At 43.9% G+C, this 12,753-nt stretch overlaps 1 pseudogene; it reads left to right on the forward strand.

Annotated features, from left to right (window-relative positions):
• The first annotated feature begins 1,903 nt into the window (after positions 1-1,903).
• LOC114495046 lies at positions 1,904-3,852 on the forward strand (annotated as a pseudogene).
• The last annotated feature ends 8,901 nt before the right edge of the window (positions 3,853-12,753 follow it).

Below are 12,753 nucleotides of genomic sequence, written 5' to 3' on the forward strand. Positions count from 1 at the left end.
TGGATACACCACATGTATCCTGCCACTCTCCATTCATCCATCGATGGACACTTAGGTTGCTTCCACCTTTTGGCTATTGTGTATAATGTTCTATAAACATGGGTTACAATCAACTCAGCTTTTAAAAGTACAGTTTTAGAGGAGAGGAGAGGAGAGGAGGGGAGAGGAGGGGAGAGGAGAGGAGAGGAGAGGAGAGGAGAGGAGAGGAGAGGAGAAGAGAGGAGGAGCTTATCTTCTTTTTTAACTTAAAGATTACGAAGCAAAGGGAGACCAGGGCACCTGGGAAATAAACCACCTCCATCATTCCTGGCCATCAAATGGCTCCATGCTCCCTGTTCTTTATTTGAGATTAAATAAGTTTCCCAAGGTGACACAGCTGAAAAGGCGCTGAGAGTCAACCTAGGTGTGACCCCATGGCCCTCTGAGACATTTTGCTGGAACTTCTAAGTCCAAAGCGATACCTCTGGTGCCTGGAGCTAGGATCTCATGCAAGAACAGCAATGGAGATTGACTTCTTGGTCCCACATGTCAGTACCAACAGCATCCTCTCCACCGAGCACTTGGAAGCAGGGTTTCCCTGGTGCCCAGGGCTGGCACATGAGCCCTACATAGCCCTGATCCAGGAGCCAGGCCCCAAGCTCAGCCTTAGATGACCTCTCTTGAGGCACCCAAGGGCCACTCTGATTTGGATTCAGTCCCCAGGGAAAGAGCTGCTCACGACCTGGAGGGGCTCCAGCTTGGGGAAAGAGAAGGGATTGAGCATAAAGATAAGAGGGCACGCTGAGGGGTAGGGAAAGCACATTGTGGAGCGAAAAGGCTAAGCAGCCAGTCAATCTCCCTCAGTGCTATTTGTGACTGATGGGGGTCTAGGGCAGCTGTGCCACTCCCGCACCGTACAAAGGTGCCCCCCAAAAACACGGCCTCTCTGCAGGTGGAGCCGCACGTGGAGGGCCTTGGCCTTAGCACACAGCTGTGTCCACCATAAAGATAGGGATTCTTTCTTACTCACATCAAAGATGCAGCACACACAAGTGGACAGCCCAGGGCTTCTCACAAAGGGGACACTCAGTACATGTCAGTGGAGGGACTGTGAGACAGTTGATGAAAGTGTATGTCCCCCCTTCTTATGAAGAACATGTGGGTGCCATGTAATGAGCGGCACCTGAGCCTGGGTGCAAAACCACATCCTTGGCCGGCAAATGGGGAAGAATATTATACATGTGCTGGGATCATTACCCATAGAGCAGGTACCTGCTTGATGTTAGCCCGGGGGCTGGGCATCAGGCCTTTGCCTTCATCCAGAGCCTAGCATGACAGAACCCTTGTGGGTACAACAGAGCAATGGGTCTCGGACCAGGGCACCTGGCCCCTGCTGTTCCCACACACAGGCAGAAGAATCCTCACTACCATTAACCAGCCAGCTCCCAGGGTCAAGGGGATAATGCCCTCCCTGTGGCCACTCTGCAGGGATGACATACAAGAACCATCCAAAGTGCAAGGGGATTGACCCTGCTCTGCAGTACTCTTTCAGCTTAATAGAAACAGCTGGTCAGTGAAGTGTTTGCCAGCAATTTAACAAGGTTCAAACAGCAAGAGGCATCTGCCGATAAATCAAAGGGAAGTGCCCAGCTAAGTGAAGTTTAATTTAAATTTGTATCTTGAGCTGAGAGAAGAACACAATTGTGCCTTCCAGTTGTATTAGGACCAGCAGGGCCTGAAGGTTGGCTTCAGCTAGAGCTCGCCCACTGGGTCCCTTCCAGGGTGATGGCCCCAACGAGACTAAATTGCAAAACCAAGGCAAACTGTGAAGAGGAAGGTGACAGGAGGAAGAGGAAGATGCCATTTCTTCTCACGCAGAAACAAAACAACAACTTCACTGCATGACAGGGCCATAAAACTCCTCATGGCCACATACATGTTGCCCCAATGCCGCAGAGGGCAGGAGCCCACACACTTGGGCACAAACATACCTGGCAAGGAAGAGGACTTGTTCTATGGCATTGTCACCCATCAGAGCCACAGTGACATCTGGGAAAATGAGAGCTGCTTCTTTCTCAATGTTTCCTCACACAAAGACCTGGACACAGATCTTGCAACCCATACACAAGCCAAGCGTTTCCAGTAAGTCTCCCTCTGCCTGTGAGCTGTGCAAAGCCGTGCACTGCATATGTAAATACCCAATTCAGAACAGACTTGATTCTCCCCTCCCTATGCACCCCATTGCTTTTTAAAATCGTAGCCCTGGACTTACATCAGGCCAAAAGCTGACCATGGCTCAGTGCATTCACAAGGCATGCGTCTCAGGAAGTCACTGGATTCATCCTTCCAGATGGCTTGTTCCACCTGCCCTTCACCCAGGTTTCTTTTCACTTTGGCCAACCATGACTTCCCTTCAGACAGGGACTGAAGGTGTAGCAAACTGAGTCCCTAGGGACTATCGGGAGGAGGGAGCTACTCAGAAAGCACTGGGGTGGAGAAGATGGCCCCCTACAGACCAATGCCAAAAGTATGCACATTATAATTCATGCACATTCATTCAGTCCTCACTTAATCATCCCTCCCAAGGTAGTGTGTCCTCTTCCCCATCTCCACGTTCCTCTCCACTACTCCTTCTAACTTTGTTCTTCTCACATTAGCACATGTTCCCCTGTAATCAGTACATGTTCATGTTACAGCAACCTCATCCCCCTTTTGTAATAGGTTCTGAGGCTGTAGAAATTGTGCTTGACTGCCAGTGAGGGCAAAGAGAAGGCAGAAGTTTAATTTTCTCTCACATAAAAGTTCACAGAGGGGAAGCTGGCCAGAGAGTCAATGGCTAATTTGTTCTTCTCATGGTTCCAGGGAGGAGAGAAGGAGGAAGCAGGGAGCCGGGTTGGTTGAGAAGACCCGCCGTGACTGCCACCACTGCCTCTGTACTAGGGTGTGGGAAAGGCAGTGTGTGTCCTGGGTGGGATGGTGTGTGGTAGGAAGGGGTGGCGATATAGATAAACTCAACTTTGGCAGCCTCATCCAAGGTTGCTGGTGGTGAGAGGGTCCAAGCCTGTTAAGAATGTCCAGCTACAAGAGAATGAAACCAGGGGACTGTGCCTGGAATCCCAGGAGACCTTTCTCAGTCAGCCTATCCTACTAGAAGTTGAAGCAGCTCTCCAAATGTGTGGTGCTATCCATGAACAATATTGTGATTTACTTAGACTTTTTGAGTAAGGTGGCTTCCCTCCAGAAAGTGGCTACCTGGGGACTATGTGGACAAGGGGAAGCCGTCACTAGAGACCATCTGGCTCTTATTGTACGAAATCAAATATCCTGAGAATTTTTTTTCTTCTTAGAGGAAACCATGAATGTGCCAGCATCAATAGAATTTATGGATTTTATGATGAGTGTAAAAGAAGATACAACATTAAACTATGGAAAACTTTCACAGGCTGCTTTAACTGTTTACCGATGGCAGTCATTTTGGATGAAAAAATATTTTGCTGCCATGGAGGTTTATCGCCAGTTCTTCAATCTGCGAAGCCAGTTAGGCAAATTACATGACCAACTGATGTACCAGATCAACATCTTCTTTGTGATCTTTTGTGGTCTGACCCCCATAAAGATGTCTTAGGCTGGGGTGAAAATGACAGAGGAGTATCCTTCACATGTGGTGCAGAAGTGGTTGCAAAATTTCTCCATAAGCATGATTTGGATTTTATATGCAGAGCCCATGAGGTGGTTGAAGATGGGTATGGATTTTTTGCAAAGAGGCAGTTGGTCACTCTGCTTTTTTGCACCCAACTATTGTGGAGAGTTTGACAATGCAGATGCCATGATGAGTGTGAACTAAACACTAATGTGTTCTTTTCAGATTTTAAACCCTGCATAGAAAAAGAAGCCAAATGCCAGGAGATCCATAACACCTCCAAGAGGTATGATCACAAAGCAAGCAGAGAAATAGATGTTATTTTGACACTGCCTAGTTGGGACTTGTAACATACAGTAGATAACCTTCATTTTTAAAATGGTAATTTGTGTAGGTCAGCTTGCTCAAATAGTGTTTGTGGACCCTCCACTTCCATTTTTTATTATATTTTATTGATTATGCTATTATAATTGTCCTGATTTTTCACCCTTTGATCCCCCTCCTCCCAGCACCACCCGCTCCCTCTGGCAGTCCCCACACCATTGTTCATATCCATGGGTCATGTGTATAAGTTCTTTGACTACTCCTTTCCTATACTGTACTTTACATCCCCATGGCTATTCTGTAACTACCTATTGTACTTCTTAACCCTCTCACTTCTTCACCCCTTCCCCCACATTGCCCTCCTATCTCTTTATCGCTAACCTATGGCATTTTAATTATGATCTGTCTTGGGGCTTCTTGTTTGGGACTCTGTGCTTCCTGGACTTGCATGTCTATTTCCTTCACCAAATTAGGGAAGTTTTCTTACATTACTTTTTCAAATAGATTTCCAATTTCTGGCTCTTCCTCTTCTCCTTCCAGCATTCCTATGAAGCAAATGTTGGAACACTTGAAGTTGTCCCACAGGCTGCTTACACTATACTTATTTTTCTGGATTCTCTTTTCTTCTTGTTTTGATTGGTTGGGGTTTTTTTGCTTCCTTATGTTCCAAATCATTAACTTGACTTTTTACTTCATCCACTTTACTGTTGTTTCCCTGTAAATTGTTATTTATTTCAATTAGTATACCCTTTTTTTCTGACTAGGTCTTTTTTATGCTGTTAGGGTCCTTACTATGTTCCTTGAGCATCCTTATAACTAGTGTTTTGAACTCTGTGTCTGATAAATTGCTTATCTCCATTTTGTTTATCTCTTTTTCTAGAGTTTTGATCTGTTCTTTCACTTGGTCCATACTTCTTTGTCTCCTCATTTTGGCAGCCTCCCTATGTTTGTTTCTATGTATTAGGTAGAGCTGCTTTGATTCTGTGTCTTAGTAATGTGCCCTAATATAGTAGGGTCCAGTGGCACAGCCTCCCCTATCACCCAAGCTGGGTACTCAAGGTGTATCCTTTGTGTAGGCTGAATACACCCTCCTCTTGTAGTTGAGCCTTTGTTGCTGTTAGCAGATCAATGGGAGGGATTTACCCAACCCAGTCAGCTGCAAGGATTGGCTGTGACCACTGACCACCAAACTCCACCTTCTGTGGAGAATCAGCTGTGCAGGGGCAGATAGTGGTGCTCCAACGTGGTCTATAGCTGTCCACTGGGTGCACTAGCCCTGGAGTTTCTTGGGTGGTGCAAGCCAAGATCAGCCCCTACCTGTGTTTTACCCAGGGCCACCCTACCTGAGTTATAAAGCAATCTGAGATGGCTGCTACATGTGCTGGGCTTGGAGATTCTCAGATGAAGCCAGGCTGTGAATTTAGGCTGCTAGTTCTGGGCCTGGGGCTCACTGAAGCCAGGTGATGCTTGTTTGAGACGATTTAGGAAATTGTGAAACATGAGCCAAGTCCAGCCACTCATATGGAAAAGTAGTTGGGTGGGCTCATAAGTTGGGTGGAATGGAGTCTCTGGGGAAGTCCAAGGTGGGTCAAACAGTGTTAGCCAGGTTGATGGAATCTTAGATACAGCATCAGTCTGCTGGCTTTATGAGGGGAGTGCCCAGAAAAGGGACAATGACCTCTGTTTGCCTTGATGCCAGACAATTCAACCTCCCCCTGCACACCACTGGTGCCCCTCAAGCTGCCTCCCCGGCACTGGAGCCCAAGGAGAGTAAGTCTGAGTAGGTGAGTCTTTATGTGGGTTTTTTAAGAGGAACTGCTTGGGGCTCTAGAAATTCCTTCCACTGATTCAATCTCCACTGGTTTTTTCAGCCAGAAGTTGGGGGGACTTATCTTCCTGGCACTGAACCCTGGGCTGGAGGGCCTGGTGTGGGGCTGTGACTCCTCCCTCCTGAGATATCCCTCCCGAGATATCCCTCCCAAATTTTTATCCACCACACGTGGGTGAGGGACCAGTTTGTTCCACACTGTGCCCCTCCTACCAGTCTGGATGGATGTGGCTTAATTCTGTAGTTTTCAGACTCCCATCCAACTAGACTGTTGTTAGTTCTGAGTGATTGTTGTTCTGTAGTTTAGTTGTAATTTTATTGTGGTTGTGGGAGGAGGCGAACAATGTCTGTCTACACTGCCATCTTGACTGGAAGTCCCTGGCCCTCCCTTCCATTCTTGAGTTACTGAATGACATTCCCTGGTTATAACAACAAATAAAAGACTTCACTCCCAAGAAAAAAATTGTTTTTTAATTCCCTCTTCATTTTGCAAACAAATTTAATGATGGTGTTAAAACTGTAACCTCAGCACAGTTTATTTTATTAAGGGGTAAGTGCACAATTATCCGTTTTTTTTTTTTTATTTAGTACAACCCATGAACAATGTAAATGCTTGTTTTCTTTAAGATATAAAGAAAGCCCTAGGGCACTCAATCTGTACATGTTATTGTCACAAAATGCATCCTGTTAATACAAACCACTGTGAACATTTCCTATTCAATTGTAAGAAGTTGTTTCAAAGGGATTGTTTATTTCTCATTGTCTTGTCATGTACAAATTGGTTTTTATAGCTATCAACATTAGAAGTAACTTTCAACCTTGCCAGCATCATTGGTATAATGTATATTTAATTAAAGCACACTTTTCTCTACCATATACTTAAAATGACAATTAAAGCCATTTTTCTAAACATTTGTGATGCTTTCCTACAGCCAGAGTTTCTGTTGGAAATGTGTATTGACACACACACCCCAAGGACAAGGTGGCATGGTGTGTACCTGTGCCACCTTCCTGAGCATTCAAAGCCAGGTTTTTGAGTTCGAATAGCAATTAGTAACATAGTGCAGTTTAATCTATTAATTATTAAAGTTAATAACATTTTGTACAATTTCCATATAGTCTATGCATTAAGTAACCTCTTTACAGTCATGTCAGGCCTGAACCTGTCCATTCAGAATGCTCCAAATTATAGAAACATACTGTTGCATACGAGTGACTGATTCTGTTTTCTCTGGCCTCCATTCTCATTCTGTAGTGAAGTTGAGGTTTGTAAATCCAACAAAGGAACTAACTTACTATCCACCACTTTATACAGAACGTAAATTATCTGTGACTTTTTTAAACAACAGTCTGTTAAAAAGAAATATGTTTCAGTAGATGACCATGTACAATACCATGTGACGAAAGTGAGTTCAGACTTCTTAAATGATGAACTTGTTTAAAAAAAAAAAGTTCACAGGTGGCAGCGCTAGGCTGACATCACAGTGGACATCAAGAACCAGAATTCCTTCAGAGGGACTTGCAGCCAAGATGGAGGACTAGATAGATATGCTTTGCTTCCTCATACAACCAAAAGAGGACAACAACAAATTTAAAAACAAAAAACAATCAGAACTGCCAGAATATTGAACTGTATGGAAGTCCTACAACCAAGAAGTTAAAGAAATATTCATCTAGACTGGTAGGAAGGGTTAACAAAAACAAGCTAAGAAAACAACAAGAAAGGAACAGAATCACAGAAATAGAGATCACATGGAGGGTTATCAGCAGGGAGGGTGAGGGGTAGAATGGGGGAAAGGTACAGGGAATAAGAAGCATAATTGGTAGGTACAAAACAGACAGGGGGAGGTTAAAAATAGTAAAGGAAATAGGGAAGCCAAAGAACTTATATGTATGACCCATGGATATGAATGGGGCGGGGAGCAATGCTGGTGGGCGAGGCAAGCAGGGTGGAGGAGGATAAAGTGGAGTAAAAATATAGGACAACTGTAGTAGCATAATCGATGAAATATACTTTAAAACAAAGAACCAAAGCTACTTCAGATTTCTAGTTCTATATCTTTAGCCTCTGGCTTTCATCCTGAAGGTCACCTTGTGGGCAATGGTTGATGCTAGGACACCACTATCACATCTGGATTTCAGGCAGGAGGCAGAAGAAAGGAGGAGAGTGTAGACTTTGGTGGCGAGCATGCAATAGACTATACAGATATTGAATTTTAATGTTGTACACTGGAAAATTATGTAATGTTATTAACCTGTGTCACCCCAATAAATTTAATTTTTTGAAAAGATTAAAATTTTTAAAAAATAATAATCTCAAATCAACAACCTATTCAGAACTTAAGGATCTAGAAGAAAAACAAAGTAAACCCAAAGCTAGCAGAAGGAAGGAAATAAAAATGATGAGAATAGAATAAACAAAAAAGAGATTAGAAAAACAATAGAGAAAATCAATGAAACCAAAAGTTGGTTCTTTGAAAATATCAACAAAATTGACAAACCTTTAGCTAGATGGATTAAGGAAAAAAAAACAGAAAAGACTCAAATTACTAAAATCAGATATGAAAATGGGGACCTTTCTACCGATTCTACGGAAATAAAAAGGAATAACCAGAACAAAGCTACCATAATGAAAACTGTGGTATCAACATAAAGACAGAAATATAGACAAAAGAGCCCAGGAGTAAACTCTCACATGTATGCTCTAATTACTCTTGATAAGAGTGCCAAGACCATTCGATGGGGAAAGGACAGTCTTTTTAACAAACTGGATATTCACATGCAAAAGAATGAAGTTGGGCCCTTACCTAATACCATATATAAAAATTAACTCAAATGCAATCAAGGACCTAAATGTAAGACCTAAAGCAATAAAATTCCTAAAAGAAAACATTAGACAAAAATGTCATAACATTGGATTTGGCAACAATTTATTGAATATGACACAAAGTAACAAAAGAAAAAATAGACAAATTAGACTTCATGAAAATTTTAAAATTTTGTACAACAACAGATACTATTAACAGAGTAAAAAGTAACTTTCAAAATGGGAGGAAATAATTGCAAATCACATATCTGATAAGGAATTAATATCCAGAACATATAGAAAACTACTAAAACTCAAAAACAACAGCAACAAAAAGCCCAAACAACCCAATTAAAAAGTGGGCAAAGGACTTGAATAATTATTTCTTCAAAGAAGATGTATGAATGGCCAATAAGCATATGAAAAGATACTCAACATAACTAATCATTTGGGAAATGCAAATCAAAACTACAATGAGATACCGCCTCACAACCATTAGAGTGCCTAGTATCAAAAAAGAAAAAAACCCCAGAAAACTGTAAGTATTGGTGAGCATGTGAGGAAATTAAAACCCTGTGTACTGTTCGTGGGATATAAAATGGAACAGCCGTTTCACATACTGTGGAAAACCGTATGGCAGTTCCTCAAAAAATGAAAAATTAGCATATCACCAAGCCATTGCACTTCTGAGTGCATACCCAAAAGAACTGAACACAGGCTCTCAAAAAGACAATCACACATCCACGTGCACAGCAGCGTTCTTTACAACCACTGAACAGAAAGCAAACCAAATGTTCACAGTTCGTAGGTGATTAAATATATAAGTAAAACATGGTATATGCACACGATAAAATATTATTCAGCCTTAAAAAGGAAGGAAATTCCACAACACACAAAACATGGATAAAATTTGAGGACATCAGCTAAGTGAAATAAGCAAACACAAGAAGATGAATATGGTGTGATTTCCCTTATGTGAGGTAAAGACAAGGTGGAATAGTACAATGGTGATGGCCAGGAGCTGGGGAAAGGAGGAAATGGGGAGTTATTGTTCCAAGAGTATAGAGTTCCAGTTTTGTGAGAAGAGTCACAGGGATGGATGGTGATGGCGGTTGCACCACACTGTGAATGTACTTAACACCACTAAATTTTACATTTAAAAGTTGTTAATGGGGTAAATTGTTTGGTATATGTATTTTACCACAATAAATAATTCTAAGGATCATTCAAACATCTGTGTTTATTTGGTTTTCTCATTTAAATTGGGAGTTTCCTGGTTCATGATATGAAAAGGTATTTTAGATGGCATCTTGGACACTTGGAGTATCATGTCATGAGACTCTAGTACCTGTTTAAACATTCTAACTTGGCCAGCAGTCACCCTGCTTAGGTCAGAACACACATCCTGGCCCACTTCGGTGAGTTGTTGTTAAATGTCCCTGATTTCCAAGGCCTTGATCGTGCTCTTCTCATCTGCCCAGTCGTTACTACCCAGAAGTCTGTCTGAAACCTGCGTGGTATCAGTTCAGTTCTCAAACCTTTTGCTGCTTTGGCTCTAATCAATTTCACTTGAGAGTTGCCCAAGACCTCATTCATAGACTTAAAAAATTCTTTACTTCAGCTCTCTCTAGTCTCTATTCTGGAAGTCTGGGTATTGCCTCTCCCCCTCCTCCCTTAGTGCACATTGGTCATGGTCAACAGGGCTCCTCCCCGATCTCTGCAGCTGCCATGCGGGAGAGAAGGGGAGAGGAGGCAACTCTGCTGACACTTGCCTGGGGCAGGTGAGGATGGCCGACAGTCGCATGTAATCTCCACAGCCACAGGTGGGCAGAAGGTGAGGTCGGCCCTCCCCACTGCAGGCAAGGAATGACCCATGTGGCCCTGACCACAGCTGCCACAGCCACAGGGCCCAATGGAGAGGCAGAGAGTGGTAGCGTTTTCCTTGTCTTTACCTGGCATCTGTGGATATGGTTTTAAAAAAGTGCCTTATACAGGGCTATGTTTTCCCAAGATTTTTGGCTAGAGAGGGCAGGATTCTTAGGGCTTTTGTTTGTTTGTTTTCTGTCTGAGTCATTGATATTGTCAGTTTTCAAGCATCGCTAGAGCCCAGGATATACAGGGGGCGCGCACGCGTGCGCACACACACACACACGCACACACACACCCTTACCTCTGGGGTATTCTCAAATTTGAGAGTTTCTAAGCATCGGTCTTCCTTCCTCTGCCTTTCAAAGTCTTCTGGTCACTCATGTTTTATGCACTTTGTCCAGGGTTTTTAGTTGTAATCAGCAAGAGGAATAGGTGCAATGCACTTATTCCATTTTGCCTGAAATCCGAAGCCCATGTTCAGTTTTAATGGAAAGTGCTGCGCCCAGGCATCAAGGTAACCTTAACCTTGCACACAGGTGTTCACTGAGGCAAGCCTTGACTCACAGACCCTGGGCCAGGACAACCTCCCTGCCACATCGGATCTCCCCGGTGTCTGTGGCTTACGTAGAGGTGATACAACCGCATCTGCTTTTACTTCACAAACCAAAGAAGATCATCACTAGGTTTGATTTTGGTTTTGGTTTTTTTATACAGCACATGAGAGGAACACTAATTCTCATTGTCAGACAGCATCGGGGCGCAGACCAGCATTTGGTGAAGTTTGGGGATGATGCAGTTAGGCAGGCAGAGCGATAACAAGCCCACAGAGATGTCATACTTTCCAACTCCTAGGCTAGCTTGGCTTTGAATTTGAATACAGATTGGCTCTAGCAACTCACAAGAGGCAGTAAGCAAAACTAAATAAGCAAAAGCACAAAACATTATAGGAGAAAGCGAGTGTTTTGAACTCACTGTGTGTAAGGAAGGGTGAGTGTTGTGAACAATGACAGACTGTCACCCCAGGGCCTGGTGGTCACCCCAAAGCCAGTTCTGTGGGGGAGCTTGGTAAAGATGCCTGACCTTCGTGAGCTTCAGAACTGTCGCTCACAAGGCAGTGCCAAGGACACAACTTCCTCTGAAAAAGCCGAGCAGCCTTACAGATCCGAGTGGCAAAGTCTGCTGGGAAAAACGCAAGCCAGCAGCGGAGTGTCTTGGCTTGCCATTCTGAGGAGATACGGCTTCTCTTCTCTCTTCCTGCGTGAGCAAGTGAATCTGCACCCACTGTTTATGTGCCTTAAAAGCCAACATTTTCAGTGTGTTTTTGGTGCGAAAAACGATCATCCCACAATTGGCATGGCAAAATTATTTCTTAGGTGAGGCATTTCCTTTCAGACTGAACTGCCATTTGTAGAGTTTTGTCATTTAAGACAACACATTGCCTGGCTCAGGGAACAGAACGTGAGTAAACTGACAAACTTTCCCAGGAACGTGAGTGCCAGTGTCAGCTCGGGAGACAGTTAAATCGGGACAGCAGCAGGCAGAGAACGCCCACCCGCTTCACCGGGCTTTACTTCTGTGCAGCCCCGCAGGGCAAAAGGGGTGGGGGAGGGTGGGGCGGACTGCATGTCACACACCCCCTTCACCCCTGCCTGCTCCTGAAGAGGGCTTCCTGCTCCGGTCACTGACAGAAAGTGGCCCTTTCTTGAGCCAGATCCAAACAGAATCCAAAATATGAGCAAAACAACGTAGGCATGCTTCCTGTTTTAGTCACTCTAGGAGGTATTCACACTCCTCACATGCATTCCTGATGCCTCTTCCCTTCCCTTCTTCACTCTTCGTGGCTTCACAGTGTTCTCCTGAGGAAGACGTTTGGATTACATATTGAGCTTAAAAGTACAGGCGCACTCATCAGTGAAAGAAGTGTGGTTGGGTTGTGTGAGCTGCAAAAGACACTTCTTGTGTGGCGTTCAGTGATCATACCCCTAAAGGTGAAAGTGTGAACTGAACATTGGAGGATTTTTACTATAATAATGGATGGGTGGGTAGATGGATAAATGGATGGATAGATAAATGGATGGATGGATGGAAGAACAGCCAGACTGATGGACAGATGGAAAGGGAGATGGATAGACAAGGTAAAAAGGGAGCAACAGCAGGTTCCATGGCCCCCTTTAAGCCTCTCCCCAGTGTAGGAAAACCCAGCTCCTCCCCGGCCCTGGCCCTGACTGATCGATGCATAAGTAACAAGCAAGACTCACCCACGCCAACATCTGTGTCTCTGCCTTTCTGACGCAAGAACATGGTCTC

Source organism: Phyllostomus discolor, chromosome 4 (assembly GCF_004126475.2).
Source record: "Phyllostomus discolor isolate MPI-MPIP mPhyDis1 chromosome 4, mPhyDis1.pri.v3, whole genome shotgun sequence".
Taxonomy (NCBI): domain Eukaryota; kingdom Metazoa; phylum Chordata; class Mammalia; order Chiroptera; family Phyllostomidae; genus Phyllostomus; species Phyllostomus discolor.